Raw genomic sequence first — 15,876 nt, forward strand, 5'->3', positions numbered from 1 at the left:
TCCATCATCACCGATAACGGGCATCCCTTCAAAAATCAGGATGTTCGTGAACTCTGTGACTGCTTCCATATTACTCATCATTTCTCCACACCTTATTACCCCCAAGGTAATGGTCAAGCTAAGGCATCTAATAAAACAATCTTTAAAATCCTAAAAAAGACAGTCGACGACGCTGGCCGCAATTGGCAAATCCAACTTAATCCTACACTTTGGGCTTACCGCATAAGTGTCTGCACACCTATAGGAGCTACACCCTATTCACTTGTCTATGGTGTTGAAGCTATCTTGCCTATTGAGGTCGAGTTACCCTCTTTACGAGTCTCTTTGCAAAACATTATCAATGATGAAGACTACAGGGTCTCTCGCTTACAAGAACTTGAACTATTGGATGAACGAAGACAAACTGCTTTTAATCATCTCGAGGCTTATCAACAATGAATGAGTCATAGCTACAATCATAAAGTCAAGCCTCACACATTTGAGGTAGGTGACTTGGTTCTTAGAGAAAATCCTAAAAATCGGCTAGACAGAGAGAAGAAGGGCGAATTCGAACCAAACTGGCTTGGTCCTTACATCATCACAGCAGCATATAGATCTGGTGCATATCAGCTCTCAACCACAGAGGGTGAACCTTTGGAGGATCCTATCAACAGCATGCACCTTCGTAGGTTTTACACATAGCTCTTCAGAGTATCCTAATTCAAAAATACAAAAAAATACAAAAATACAAAAAAATCATAAAAAAAAAAATTTAAAAATAAAATAAAATAAAAAATTGACAAATAGAAAACCATTTCGTCCAACGGTGAAAACCACTTCAATGGTGCCCTAGGAAAGTACCATAGTGAAAACTGGGTCACCAGCACCATGTGTAGAGACATTGCTCCTCCCTCCCTCAGGATTCCATTTCATCCTTTCACTTTGCACACACTCACGACCTATTCATTCATAATAAACACCCATTCCCATCATGGCTTGTTATTGATCTACCCAAGATTGGTTAGCCATTCATAATAAACCTTCATTTTCACCCTTCCCATCCATAATAAATTATCTCTTATCTGTGGCTAAGGAAAATTCTATATCTAGTGATGGGTGTGGAACTGAGAGCATCACACATTTTGAGGAGTATAGTTTCTTCCAACTTTCTTCATTCTATCCACACACAATCCACAATAAAGAAGCACTTGCATCACAAATCCATAATAAAGTTTCATCTTCTTTGTAATAAAGTATCAGTTTCATGGATTCAGTTAGTTTCAAATGAGACACAGCAACATCAATGGGCTTCAACAAATCAAACTTTTCAATAGACTCAGACAACATTATGGTTTAGTGTGATCTATCCTTTTTGTGAAAGTAAACATTGTGACCACAATCAAATAGACTTATACAAGTGACAAGAGACACTAAACTTGAGGACTACAGTGGATGTTGGTGTCGAGTCTTGGTTTTCTTTTGATTTTATCTTTTCCAAGATGTCTCTGACTAGAGATTTTATCTCCAGGATGTCTTTGACTAGAAAGGTGAGGATGGGGTATCGTCACCTATTTTTCTTTTGTTGTCTGTGGATTGACTCTTAGTAATGCTATGACTTGTCCAAGGATATGAGGACACTGAGAATCTAGTGTGAACTAGGGCATTCCTTGTTTGTGAATGTCTTATCTCCATGCAAATAGGTACAATGACTTTTTGGGTCGAACATATGCCTCGATTGTCATAACCTACTTGCCATAATAAAGCTCAATGATGATAACGCACAAGAAGCTCTTTAACTTTCATATCTTCTATCTTCCATCCCCCTTTTCTTGATTGACCTCCATCATCCTTCTTGAGTCCATGTAGCCTGCTATCACATGATTGAGTATAATGACACACCAAAAACATTTGCATCTCATGTGGTTGCGCCTGCATTATCACATATTAAGCATTTCATACATACATATAGATATCACAATTACATCACATCCTGCACACAACACATGTTACCACATTTTACATTCTCATCATGTAAATAGTTATTTGCATTATCATATTCATCTGCATTTCATACATCCACATTTGCATTGGCATAACATATTAAAAATATAAAAGATCAAAAATATTGCATTTCATTATGTACATATTTGCATCCATATCATAAGCATCACATAGAAACATGCATTACATAGAAGCAACATCACATAGGTAGACATGCATATAGCTGCTGCAAAGATGAATCATCTCATATATATATATATATATAATCATAAGTGTCATGATACAATGATGTCAAAATCATATGGCTACAAATCATCCAAAGGTGTCTACATCATCATACAAAAATGGTACAAAACTAATACATAGGGAGCCCTCTAGGCTATGATGAACTCCCTTCCTCAGAGCCGCCTAGCCTCGATGGAGTCTGAGCCCTAGAAGGACCCACCCTAGGATCATCTCTCCTATCCCCTCTATCTGGTGGTGGTGGAGGACCCATAACCCCACCGTTGGACGCCTATCTCCTGTCCCTCCCTCTAGTGGTCATCGTTTTCCTTGATGGTCTCCGGAAGCTCCTAGCCCATTTCTCTGGTGGCACGGCTCCATAGTATAGGTCTCTCTAGTAGCCTATCTCCTCCCTGGCTCATAGAACATAAGCATACCCAGTTCCTGTGTCCTCTGCTACCTGCCTCCCTGCCCTTAATGTCGTCTCAACCTTTGTATAGCATTGAATGGCCTGATCCCACTCCCGCTCTGTGTCCCTCAGCTATCTACTGAGCCTAGTTGTCTCCCTCTCCAGATCCTAGATCTCATCTGCCTGTCCCTGGTAGATCTCCCTCAACTCTAGTAGCTCATCCTCCTCCTCTCCCCCCTGTACCTGTGGCTACTCCTGCCCCTGTACCTGCTCCTATACTTATACCTATGGCTGCTCATGTGGCTGCCCCTGCTCCTATCCTCATCCCTGTCCCTCTACCTACATGGGACCCTGTGTTGCTAGCACCTATAAAGGCAATCCACCTCGGCCTCTCACCACCTAAGCCTATCTTTATCCACCCTCTCTCCATGGAGCCACTCTCCTATCTCCTATCATCCCTTTCCTCCTTCGTCGGCCTCTACCCCCACCATCTCCATCTATCTGCTCCCCTGGATCTGTCAATCGAGGAAATGGATGCTCAGCCAAATATGTAGTATACTCTACATCCATCCCTGCATCCTTTATCTCTGGCCACATATCCCAAGGCATGGGCACCATCTCTATTAGCTGCATCACTACCTGATCATATGACAATAATGGCCCGAAGTGTGCCTGATCTCTCACTATCCAAGCATACATCCCGGAACCCCATGGCATCCGCTGAATCCTATCGAACTGCCTACATACCCTGTCAACCAACTTCCTCTCTAGTACATAGGGCGTCTACCCAATCAGATACCTACCCCTGAAGGTGTATGGCAGCTCCACTACATCATCCTCCCACTCCTTGCACTCTCGGTACGGCCTCCATACCATAGTGTCAATCTCATCGATGACCCTGGGCCAATGCTCTAGTCTCCCGATTCATGGCTACGAGGTAATCATATCATATAAATGAACAAAACTGCGTCCATGGCCCCTACCTCTGAAATGAATCAGTCGGGTCACCGGCAGATGCTCATAAGCCCATACCTATAATAATGTCATTCCATAGCCCAATCCTACGGATCCATGGTATACAAACTGATGAAGCTCATAGTACAAGTGTGCCAACATGCACGATCCCTAGGCATATCTGATATGTTGTGTCACCAGTGTCTCCAATGTGCTCCCCCAGCCCATAGCCAACCCTCGTGTCACCCTATCTGGACACAGGAACCCACTGATCACTCCTCCCAGCACCGCTGGTAGTGCCAATCCTATCTGTGTCATGGTATCCCAAGCCACATGTCCAGCCCTCATCTCTAGTCCTAGATCCTGGAACACTCGTCTCAGAGCATCTTTATCTCCGTCTCGATCGTAGGGTATCAACTCCCCATCAATCGGTATCCTTAGAATCCTATACACATCCTCCAAGGTGACTATCATCTCACCCATCGGCAAATGGAATGTAAAATTGTCCTCAGAATTTATATTGAAGTAATGAAGGTTTTGTCCTTCGGCATCGAATAGTTATTATTATTAATAATAATTAATAAAATTACAACATCATTCTAGATATTTTTCCCTTTAGGTATTACTTTTGTACTTTTCAGAGTTTTCAAAATAAGAGACTCGTAAATCATAATCATATTTCATTTCATGGACAAACTAGTAAATCGAGGGAGATTTAGAAATAGCTACTAGATTGAGGAATGCAAGTTGCAACAGAGACTGTCTACGCCAATCTAGTGAAATAGAAATTCTAGGTAAAATCTAGAACACCTACATCCCGCCTTTTTTGCTTTTTTTAATCTCGTGGTCTAGTTTGAGGGTTAGCATTTTCAGGTTTTTATCTAGCATTATTTTGAATTATTAACAATAACAGTGATTGGGAAAAAGGGAAGCAGTAGTTCAACAAGAAGCCAAGTGAAAAACAAAATGTACCTAACCGACCTGGTTAAAGCACCAGATTTCACTAATGAATACCATGATATTTATGAACATGCTATCCATGGTGAAAACTGTATCATAGATATTAGATATGCATTGTCTAGTAAGGTGGCAGATGCATGTAGGGCAAAATTTACTGTTTTCAACCCAATGTTAAAACATAGAACATATAAAATCGCATCGTGGGATGCTGGATTGGAAAGCATGGTGTTACTTGAAGTATTCCCTTGCCCTGATTTTGTCATGGTCTATGCCAAAAATTATGATGAAGATAAAAAAGCAATTGTCAATAAAAATACAAAAGAGGAAATTATATCCATAAACAAGGGAGAATTTGCTCATTTGTTGAACCTAGGATTTGAAGCCCAAAACTCAAACATCCAAATTGACCTTGGAAAGCTAGCAAGGAATTATGAGAGTCTCGATCCAAGTCGTAAAGATTCATTTATCAAAGCTCTAATAAAGAGTGGTACTAGTATTGTGTTGGATCAGAATCATAAGCCTCCTTATGATTCTAACATTTTTTGTTCCATGGGTTGGGGATAGTATTTCCTTGTTGTCATTTTGCTTGAGATTGGAAAATGATAGGGAAGTGGGTGCAAGCCCTATTGAAATGATTTATAATATCCATTGTGTAGGTCAGCTAGTAAGATATAATTTTATTGAGCACATTGTTCAATCCATTCAAAAACAATTACTAATGATCAAAAAAGGTTTCTGTAAGACATTTAGGTTCTCATCCTACTTTTGCTATCTCTTTCTATCCAAGTATCGTGCAATATTCAAGACCAACAAGCTTCAAATTGTGAACTATAAGATTCATGAGAAGACTAGGAAGAGAAAAGAGTGTCCAATATATGAATGGACACCAAAGATAAGGATGTATGATAACAAAAAGAACTACAACCATTTTGTAGACTTCTTTTTGGCACCAATGTATAATGCCTAGGTTGCTTGTGTATTGTAGAGATTGCATTCAACTCGGAAGTCAAATAGAATTGGTTGATTGGTTCTTCATGGAAGAATTCACTGTGTTAAGGTTTTACAGATCTGTAGTAAAACTATACAGACTTCCCATACATGTGGCAGAGAGGGTATTTTCATTGGAGTATGTACGGAAATTGGAGAGCATAGATAGGCACTTGCATGGTCAACAAAAGAAGAGCATATTTTTTTCTTTGCCTTTCTCCTGTGGAGGGTTCACATTTGAGAGAAAAGCATTCAATGTGGCACATGATTTTTTGACAGTTTTTAACTTTGGTGAAGAGGGTCTCTAGCAGTATGATCCAATCGGTGTAGTTCAAGAAAGGCTTAATAAAAATGGGAACTCTTCAGCGTTATGTCAACATGAAAGTAAACCATTGCTAGAAAAGCTTAGAAACATGGACTCCTGGGATGAGGTAAAAAAAGAGATGGAGAAAATTGTAGCTAACAATAACATTTCAATAGAAGAAATTTCATCACAAATTATGGCATTGCACAAATAGAGGACAACAGGGGAGGGTCGGGGCATCCAAAATAGGAGGTCCTACAATTTCTACCAAAAATATGTTAATCCATCTAACAAATCTATTCCGAAAACAATTCTGCAAGAATGTAAAGATTGTTTTTGGACTTAAACCAAAATAAATGATTTTTGGACTATAAGGAAGAATCTGGGTAAACCAAAGACCAGTGCAGAATTTGAGACCATCGACGAGGATGGAGATTTTAGCAAATTATGGAATATGGAGCATCCCACAACAACATATGATAGGAGTGAAGATGATGATGAGTATGAGGTTGATCCCACTCCAACAACTACTATAGTCCCTAAAATATTAGGTGGAGTCAATGAGTCCATGAAAGAAAATATAGCAAAGGGGCAAGCATTGTGGAAAAATGGGTTTTGAAGGTGGTGGTCTAGGTTCCAAAGGAGAGGGCATTTGGTATCCACTTCAGGTACAACTTCCATTAGATTCAAAATCAAAATCTCCTGTTAAACCAGTCATTGGACTTGATTCTTCAGATTCATCACGGACAGGTACTACTCATTACCCTTAGGGTCCACCTACATTTGTTTTAGGTTCAAATCCACAACCACCACCATATCATGGTATTCCCATTGGTGGTGAATCAAGTGCGACTACCATAGGTGGGGACTCTGGGGATAGTATTCCCATTATTGTTCAATCAAGTGACGTTGTGATTGGTGGGGTTGGCATGGGTACTACTACTGATACTAGTTGTCTTGGTGTTAGACAAGGGCTACAACAAAATATATCTAGCAAGAGGCCACTAGTGGTAGATACTCATACTATTCAGAATCCTATATCAAGTTCCACTGACACTACAAAACAATCATTTGCAGCTTCAAATCACACACCTAAAAAGATTATGAAAACTACACATGAAATTGTCAATGGGAGTGGGACAAGATCAGGAATTGTTGTTGGTAATAGTCAAGCATTAGTTAAAACCACAGGAATAAGTGGAACTAGAGCCTCTGGTATTCCTATGTGACCTTTCAAACATTCAATTGCTTCAGCAAGCCCAGATTTTCAATTTTGTGATTACTATGAAAAATATGAACACACAACAAAAGAAAATAAAGAAAAAAAAAAACATTTCATAAGGGTGCCTTGACTGAAGTTTTAGACGAACAACCTGCAAGGAACAGGGTATTTCCAACATATGACCCACAGAAAGATATAATGGAGTTCATGGTTGTTATGCCCCCAGCCACAACTAAAGATAAAAATCCACCACACAGTTAGATAGATCCCTTTGAATTTCAAGTTAGCACCCTCCAAATGGATTTTTCCAAAGTGCATAATGTGGACAAAATTAGTGTGTCAAAAAGGACTAACAAAGTGATCTACACTTCATTGCTAAAGGTGGAGAGAGAAAAAATAAACTACAAAAATAAATAGAAAAGTTATAGGCAGACCTAGCAAACAAAAATCAAGGAGGAAAGCAGCAGATAACAAGTGCAATGATTTACAAAAAAGGATAAAAAATTTGGGCTCTGTAGTAGAAATTGTAGAGCATGAGAAGATGGATGCAGAATTGAAGGACTTGACAAAAAAACAAGCTAAAAGCAGTAAAAAAATTGAAGAGGAAAGAGCCAGTTTTCAAAAATTATACAAAAGTTATGAGTCTGCTGCTACTGAAATAAGAAAAATACAAGACCTATTGGATCGTGGGAAGGAAAAAGAAAAAAAATTGCAAGAGGAAGTAGAGGAAGAAAGAAAAAAATGTGCACAAATGAAAGAAGACCTGCACAATGCAAATGATAAAATAAAAACTTTTGAGGATAGATTGAAAGATAATATGAAAAATACAACGAAGTATATACAAGAAAACATTTGGCGGAAAATAATGTAGAGGAGTGACAAGTTGTGTGAATGGTTTGAATTGAATGAAAGTCTGAGAGTAATTTATATGAAAATTTATATGAAAATCAAAGGGCACTTTGAGAAGAGAATACATGTTTATTCAAAAGAGGATATGGCAAAAAAGATTTTGCAAGTAGTCTACAGTACCAGTGACAGCTACTTGGCATCCAAGGGAATTAAGAGCCGCATTGATGCCACAGTTAAGACATCATCTATCATTCAAAAATGCCAGAAACTAAGGTAAACATCAGAAGTTATGGAAAAATATGGAAAAAAGATATTGAAGCTGCAAGAAAAGAAAAATAATTTGATTAAACTTGGTTTGCCTTAGACCGTTGACCCATCAAATAAATTCATTGGAAAAGAAGCTTACCATAAAATCATGGAGATAAAAATGAAGTCTGATTTAGACTTGCTTCCTAAGGACACAACTCGCCAAAGATTTATGTAATTCATCCAACCATTTACAACTCTAAATTTGGTATTGGATGAAACAGTGATGTCAAGTCAATCTTCTAAATATGGATTGTTGACGAAGTTGTAGTTGACTTTCCATAGTTTGCAGAATATTGACCTTCCATCAGACGAAGAGTGGAGCACCCTACAAAAACTGGCACATAAATCTTAAGAATCATAGTATGTATTGCACAATTTTCTTCTTTTACTCTTAATTTCAAGGTTTTATGTTTTTTCTGTTTGGAATTTGGCATCGCTTGAAATAACTCTGTTTTGTGAATAGGAAAAAACCAGCACTCACTATTGCTATTTTGCTAATCCAGCCTATGAATCTATGATGCACAATGAAAAACTTCAGCCAGTAAATTTGTATTCTCAAATTCTCCCTTGCTTTAACATTTATGCATTTCTCTATTTCTAATTACTAGGTTTTAGGCACTGCTATTATCTATATTTAATTTTTCATGATGTGAATTAATATTTAATTTTGAACTCTATTTTTTGAATAGGAGACATCAGACATGTAGCAGATGTTAAATTGATAATACGGCCTATGATGGCCATATAAATCTGTGTTGAGTTTATGATTTTGATGTTGAGTCTTCACATGTTGCAAACTTGCAATTCGACCTGAAGTTGTTGTTGCTCCCTTGTTTCTATAAAAGGGAATTCAGGGTCATTTGCAAAGGGTTCTAAAACTTTGTATTTGCTTTTGCATGGACATAGGAGAATCACACAGGAGTTGTTGTTGCTCTCTTATTTCTATAAAAGGGAATTCAGGGTCATTTGCAAAGGGTTCTGAAACTTTGTATTCACTTTTGCAATTTGAATGGAGAATCACACAGATTGGTGTATTACTATTGAATGAATTGTATCATATGGCTATATTTTGAAAGAATTAATGAAAATCTAAGTTCTTGACATGTGTATACTATATTACTATTGAAAGAATTGTATCATATGGTTCTGAAATGTATCACACAGATTTGAGACACAAACATGTCTAAATAAACAATAAACATCTATGTATCAATAAACACATTATGGTCTTTTATTATGCTATTTTAAATCTGGAAATAGAAAATTGAAAAATACAATTACAAATCAATATTAAATTCTAATTGCAAAAACTAATATGCTTTTCTAATATGAATGATGAGGTACAGTAATAAGATTAATAAATACCAATCTCTTACAGTTGCCATTCATCCTCATCAAATTCAGAGCTTTCTTGATTCTTGTCTGTGGTTTCTTCACTCTGAGTCTGCATACCTTCGTTGAACTGCATCTTAATGCTACCAGTAGGTCCAGTACATGAGTCAATAGTCCCACTAGCACTTTAGTTTGAAGTGTTGTCCAAACCTCTTCTTTCACATTTGGACCTCTAGATTTGTAGTGCCCTATCGTAAGGAAAAGTGTGGACATCATACCTAGATGTATAGAGCCTCAAGAAATTTTCCAATTTTTCATCTAGTTTGTTTCTTAGATTTGATTTTAGGAACCCCAAAGCATTGAAAACTCTCTCATCTTCCACTGAACCCAATATCATGGTATTGTTGGAAATATGGATGGAGTAACTGAGAGGGGAGGGGTGAATCAGTTACCACAAAAATAAATCCACAAGTCCCTTAGATGTCTTAAATATAAACTGCTGAAACTCGGTAAATTAACTTATCATTGTTCATTAAACATTAACATGCATAAAACAAATAACATGAACACAAGTAACACCAGATATAACGTGGAAACCCAATTTTGGGAAAACCACCAATGTAACTAGTTACTGATTTTCACTCTTTTGAAGTGAGCCCTGTTAGGAGCCAACCCTGTTAAAGGTTACAAAACACACTGTTAGGTGTGACCCTGTTAGAGGATTTAATCACCCTGCTAGAAGTGGCCTTGTGAAAGGTCTTAAGAACAATTCAACCGAATTGTCACCTTGTCAGAGGATTTACAAGAATGGTTGTTAGACCAACTCTGTTAAGAGATTTTGGTATCACTGCTACAATGGTTAGAAAGCAACAATAAAGTGATCTGAATTAAATACAACTTATCTTGCTGATACAGATCTCTGTTCTGAGCCAATAGATCCTTACTGATCACATATATCTTTTCTGTGCCTCAAGGTTATCACTGATCCTTCATCAGAATTCGCACATTTCTGCTCCTTCACATTTCCATACTTTTCATACTTTTCCACACTTCGAAATCGCAACTTGATCTCTTATATATACCATTCAAGTTACCAAGTCGGCCCAATTACAAGTTAAAATAAATATTACATAGGTCGGCTACATATACAAGTTTCAATAAATAAATATTGCTTCGGTCGGCTGCATAAACATTTCACTGATGCTCGGTGAACACTGTTGATTCTTCGGTAACCGACTGAACTCGGTAAGTACTGTGAACTTGGTAAAGACTGACTTTCCTTCACATATTCTTCGAAGACCGACTGAACTCGGTAAAGACTGCGAACTCGGTATAGCATACTGGAGTGCTAGGTAGACTCTGTGACTTGCTTCTCTTACCGTCTGAACTTGGTAGACTCTGTCTAACTGCCTTGCCGAACATTCTGAGCTCGGTAGACTCTGTCTAACTGCCTTGCCGAACATTCTGAGCTCGGTAGACTGATATGACATTTGTGTAACATCAAAGACAATACACAATTAAACAATTGTATCCAACAATCTCCCTCTTTGGCATTGATGGCAACACAACATGTCATAGCAGAATGAAATTTGAAAACAAGTCTTTTCTTTTATGACAGCAACATGCCAACATAACTTTCCCTTTGGATAGAGAACACTCCTTCTTTCAATAATCTCCCTCTGTGAAGTAACTTCATCTTTGGACAGTAAAGCTCTCCCTCTTTATCAAACAACTCTCCCTCTTTATCTTAATGAACTTTCTTTCAAATTTTAGTAGGATATGACAGTAAAACTCTCCCTCTTTGACAACACATGCCAAAGACAATAAGACTTCATCTGAGTTATAATGTACCTTTTGTACTGATTCATATGCAATATTTTCCTGATTATACTGCATCAACTAGTAGATTTTTCACTTAGGATGAGTTGATGCATCACTAAAACTTTTCTTTAGTGAATTTCAGATAGGGGAGTGACCCCTAACTTACCTCTTAGATACAAGAATGCATCCTTAGCCAATGGTTTTGTGAATATGTCAGCAATTTGTTCCTTTGTGTGAATATATTCCAATCTGATCTCCTTGTCCTGCACCAATTCTCGGACAAAATGATATTTTATTGCAATGTGCTTGGTTTTGGGATGCATCACTGGATTCTTGGACATGTCAATTGCACTTGTATTATCACAGAACATAACAATTGGTTCTTTGATTTCCATTTTCATGCCTGCCAATAGCTGTTTAAACCAAACAACATTTGAACAATTTACTGCTGCAGCAACATATTCTACCTCTGTTGTAGATTGGGATATACAGTTCTGCTTTTTGCTTGTCCAGGAAACCAATCTCTTTCCTAGAAAGAATGCTCCTCCGCTTGTACTTTTTCTGTCATCAATGTTTCCTGCCCAATCAGCATCAGTAAATACTTTCAAATCAAAATTTCCTCCAAATTTGTACCATAATCCATATTCTTCAGTTCCTTTCAAATATCTCATTATTCTTTTGATTGCCGTCATGTGACTTTCTCTTGGTTTTGTTGAGAATCTTGCAACAATACCAACTGCAAGAGCAATATCTGGCCTAGTATGAACAACATACTGCAGCTTTCCAATCATAGATCTATACAGTGTTTGATCTACTTCTTGTGATTCATCTTCCTTGGTAAGCTTCAATCCAGTACACATAGGAGTTTCAACTGGCTTACAATCTTCCATACCGAACTTTTTCAGTATCTCTTTGATTTATTTTGATTGTGTAATGTAGATACCATTTTTGTTCTGTTGAATTTGAAGACCAACAAAGAATTTGATCTCACCAAACATGGACATTTCAAATTCCTTATTCATTTGTACTGAAAATTCTTTGCAAAGATCATCATTTCCTGTGAAAATAGTATCATCTACAAATATTTCTGCTAAGACGATTTTGTTATCTGATCCTTCCTTGATATACAAGCTACTATTATCATTAGTTCTTTGAAATCCAATCTGAATAAGATAGTTATGCAATCTTTCATACCATGCTCTAGGGGCTTGTTTCAGACCATACAATGCTTTATGTAATTTGCAGACCATGTCCTTCTTTTGTGGATCAACAAAACCTTCAGGTTGTTCAATATAAACCTCTTCATCCAATATACCATTAAGAAATGCAGATTTAACATCCATCTGATAAACTTTGAATCCTTTGTAGGCGGCATATGCAAGTAAGGTTCTGACTCCTTCCAATCTTGCAATAGGAGCAAAAGTTTCTCCATAGTCTATTCCTTCTTGTTGAGCATATCCTTTGCATACTAGTCTTGCTTTGTTTCTTGAAACTTTGCCATCTTCATTCAGTTTATTTCTGAATACCCACTTAGTTCCAATCACATTTTTATCCTTAGGTCTGGGTACAAGAGTCCATGTCTTGTTTTTCTCTATCTGTTCTATCTCTTCTTTCATAGCCTCTGTCCAACTATCATTTCCCAATGCATCTTTGACATTTCTAGGTTCAAAATCAGCAAGTAAACAAGCGCTTTTCAACTTACCTCTTGTCATGGTTCCTTCAGATTTGTCTCCAATGATCTGATCTGCTGAATGATGTCGTCTGACATACTCGGCTAATACAGGTTTCTTGCCTTTAGAATTAATTTCATCATTGTCCTCTTGTTCTTCAACTGGCTGGTCCGGCTCGGTAAATATTGGCTCGGTTTCTTCAGACTCGGTAGACACTGGTTTTGGTTCATCAGACTCGGTAGATACTGGCTCGGTTTGCTCTTTCTGTAACTCAGTTACTGATGACTCGGGAGTAGAAGATTCCTGATTAGCAGATGTATCTGGTATTGTATCAGGTTCAATAGACACAAATCTTCTATAATCTTCTAGTTCTCTTTTGCTTTCTTCTTCAGATCTTTCTGCAAACTCATCAACTTTCACATGTGCACTTTCTATAACTTTATGAGTAGACAAGTTCAAACATCTATATGCTTTACTCTTGCAAGAATGTCCGAGGAATATACCTTCATCACCTTTCACATCAAATTTTCCTTTTCTAGATTCTTTCAAAATGTAACATTTACTTCCAAATACTTTTAGGTAACTTACATTAGGTTTGTAGCCATACCATAATTCATAGGGGGTTTTGAATGAGTCCTTCTTCAGCTGTACTCGGTTCAAGGTATGAACAGCAGTGCTGATAGCTTCCTTCCAGTATTTGATAGCAATATTCTTTTCAATCATTAAGGTTCTTGCACAATCCATGATAGATCTATTCCTTCTTTCAGCTATTCCATTTTGCTCAGGAGTTCTAGGCGCTGATACTTGTCTTTTGATTCCTCTTTCAATGCAAAAGTTATTGAATTCATGAGAGATGAATTCACCACCTCTGTCTGACCTTAGACATTTAAGTCTTTTACCTATTTCTTTTTCTACTCTGGCCAAATACCATTTGAACTTTTCAAATGCTTCTGATTTGTTCCTTAAATACATGACAGTCATCATTCTTGAGTAATCATCAACAAAAAGAATGAAGAACTTTTCTCCAGTATAACTTTCAGTTCCTATGGGTCCACATAAATCAGTATGCACAATTTCTAATATATCTTCAGATTGATAGTTTTTGCTTTTGAAACTAGTCTTTCCCATCTTTCCAATTTGACAATTCTTACATAGACCGACCTCAGGTTTCTTTATATCTGGAATACCTCTTACTTTTCTGAATTTACTTATTTTCACTAGGTTATCAAAATTTACATGACATAACCTTTTGTGCCATAGCCAACTTTCTTCAACTTGAGCAATAAAACATGAATTTTCACTTGTTTCAAGTCGGAACAAATTACCTTTTGTTTGAGTGCCTGATGCAATCAGCTTTCCTTGATTATTTAGCAGTTTGGCCTTTCCATGTGTGAATTCCACCTTGAGTCCACTATTAAGTAGTTGTGCCACACTCATCAAGTTGTGATTGAGACCTTCAACCCAGTAGGCATCATCAAATACAAGTTCTTTGGTTATAGGGATTCTACCTCTTCCTTTTATGTAGCGAGGTTCATTATTACCAAACCTTACACTACCTCCATCATAGTCTATAAAATGTTCAAACTTGGTTTTATCACCAGTCATATGATGAGAGCAACCACTGTCTATGATCCACGTATCATTTTTGCTTATATGAGAAATAAGTGCCATTTTATCTTCCTCATCATTATCAGAATCATCTCTTATAGCAATATAAACAATTTCATCTTCACTATTATCAGAATCCTTAGCCATAAAGCATGTTTTCTTACCTTTGAATGATTTGTAGTCCTTTTTGCCATTCCATTTGTGATCTTTCTTCTCATCTTTGCTCTGCTTGTTTGGGCATCTAGCAGCAATATGACCGACTTCATCACATGAAAAACAGATTAGAGGAACTTTGCCTCTGTATTTTCCTCTGCCTTTGGAATATTTCTTTGCTAGAAGAGCTTCAATTATTTCAAGATCACTGTCTGAACTTGGTTCTGATTCATCTTCACTTTCTGACCGAGATTCCTTTTTCTTTTTGCCTTTCTCCTTGAGTGAAACCTTAGCTTCAAATGCTGATTCCATGTTTTTGGAAGCTGGAACATAGTTGTCATAGTTGTCTAACTCAAATGCAGTTAATCTTCCAACTATGGCCTCTAAATTTATCTTATGATTTGCTTCACATCTTCTTTCCTGAATTGCAGAAACTCTGATTGCATAAATGGGTAGTAATGTTCTGAGAACTTTGCTTATGACTGTTTCCTCTGAAATATCACCTCCAGAAGCTTTGATTGCACTGACACTGACTTTGACTCTTTCAACATATTTTGCAATATTTTCATCCTCACTCATTTTTAATTGATCAAACTGTCCTCTCAAGCTTTCTGCTTTGGCTCTTCTCACATTGTCATCACCACCATAGATATCTTTCAGCTTGTTCCACATTTCAAATGCACTTTTGCAATCTTTGACATCATCAAACTCTTCATAGCTTAGGGCAGATGCAATGTCTATCATCATGGTGTTATGAGTCTTCTTTGCAGTAATATCAGCAACAGTTAGTGTACCAGTGGGTGTCACATATTCTGTGTCAAGATGTGTCAATCCTGTATCTCCAATGGAAGCCAAATGGAGTCTCATGAGACCTTGCCATGCTGAAAAGTTATTTCTGTTTAGCCTTGGAATTTCCCTCTTGTAAGACATCTTGATCTTTAGCTTAGATCCTTGAAATCCTTCCTACAAGCACCGAGAGCTCTGATACCAATTGTTGGAAATATGGATGGAGTAACTGAGAGGGGAGGGGTGAATCAGTTACCACAAAAATAAATCCACAAGTCCCTTAGATGTCTTAAATATAAACTGCTGAAAC

This window comes from Cryptomeria japonica, chromosome 10 (assembly GCF_030272615.1).
Source record: "Cryptomeria japonica chromosome 10, Sugi_1.0, whole genome shotgun sequence".
Classification (NCBI taxonomy): Eukaryota; Viridiplantae; Streptophyta; class Pinopsida; order Cupressales; family Cupressaceae; genus Cryptomeria; species Cryptomeria japonica.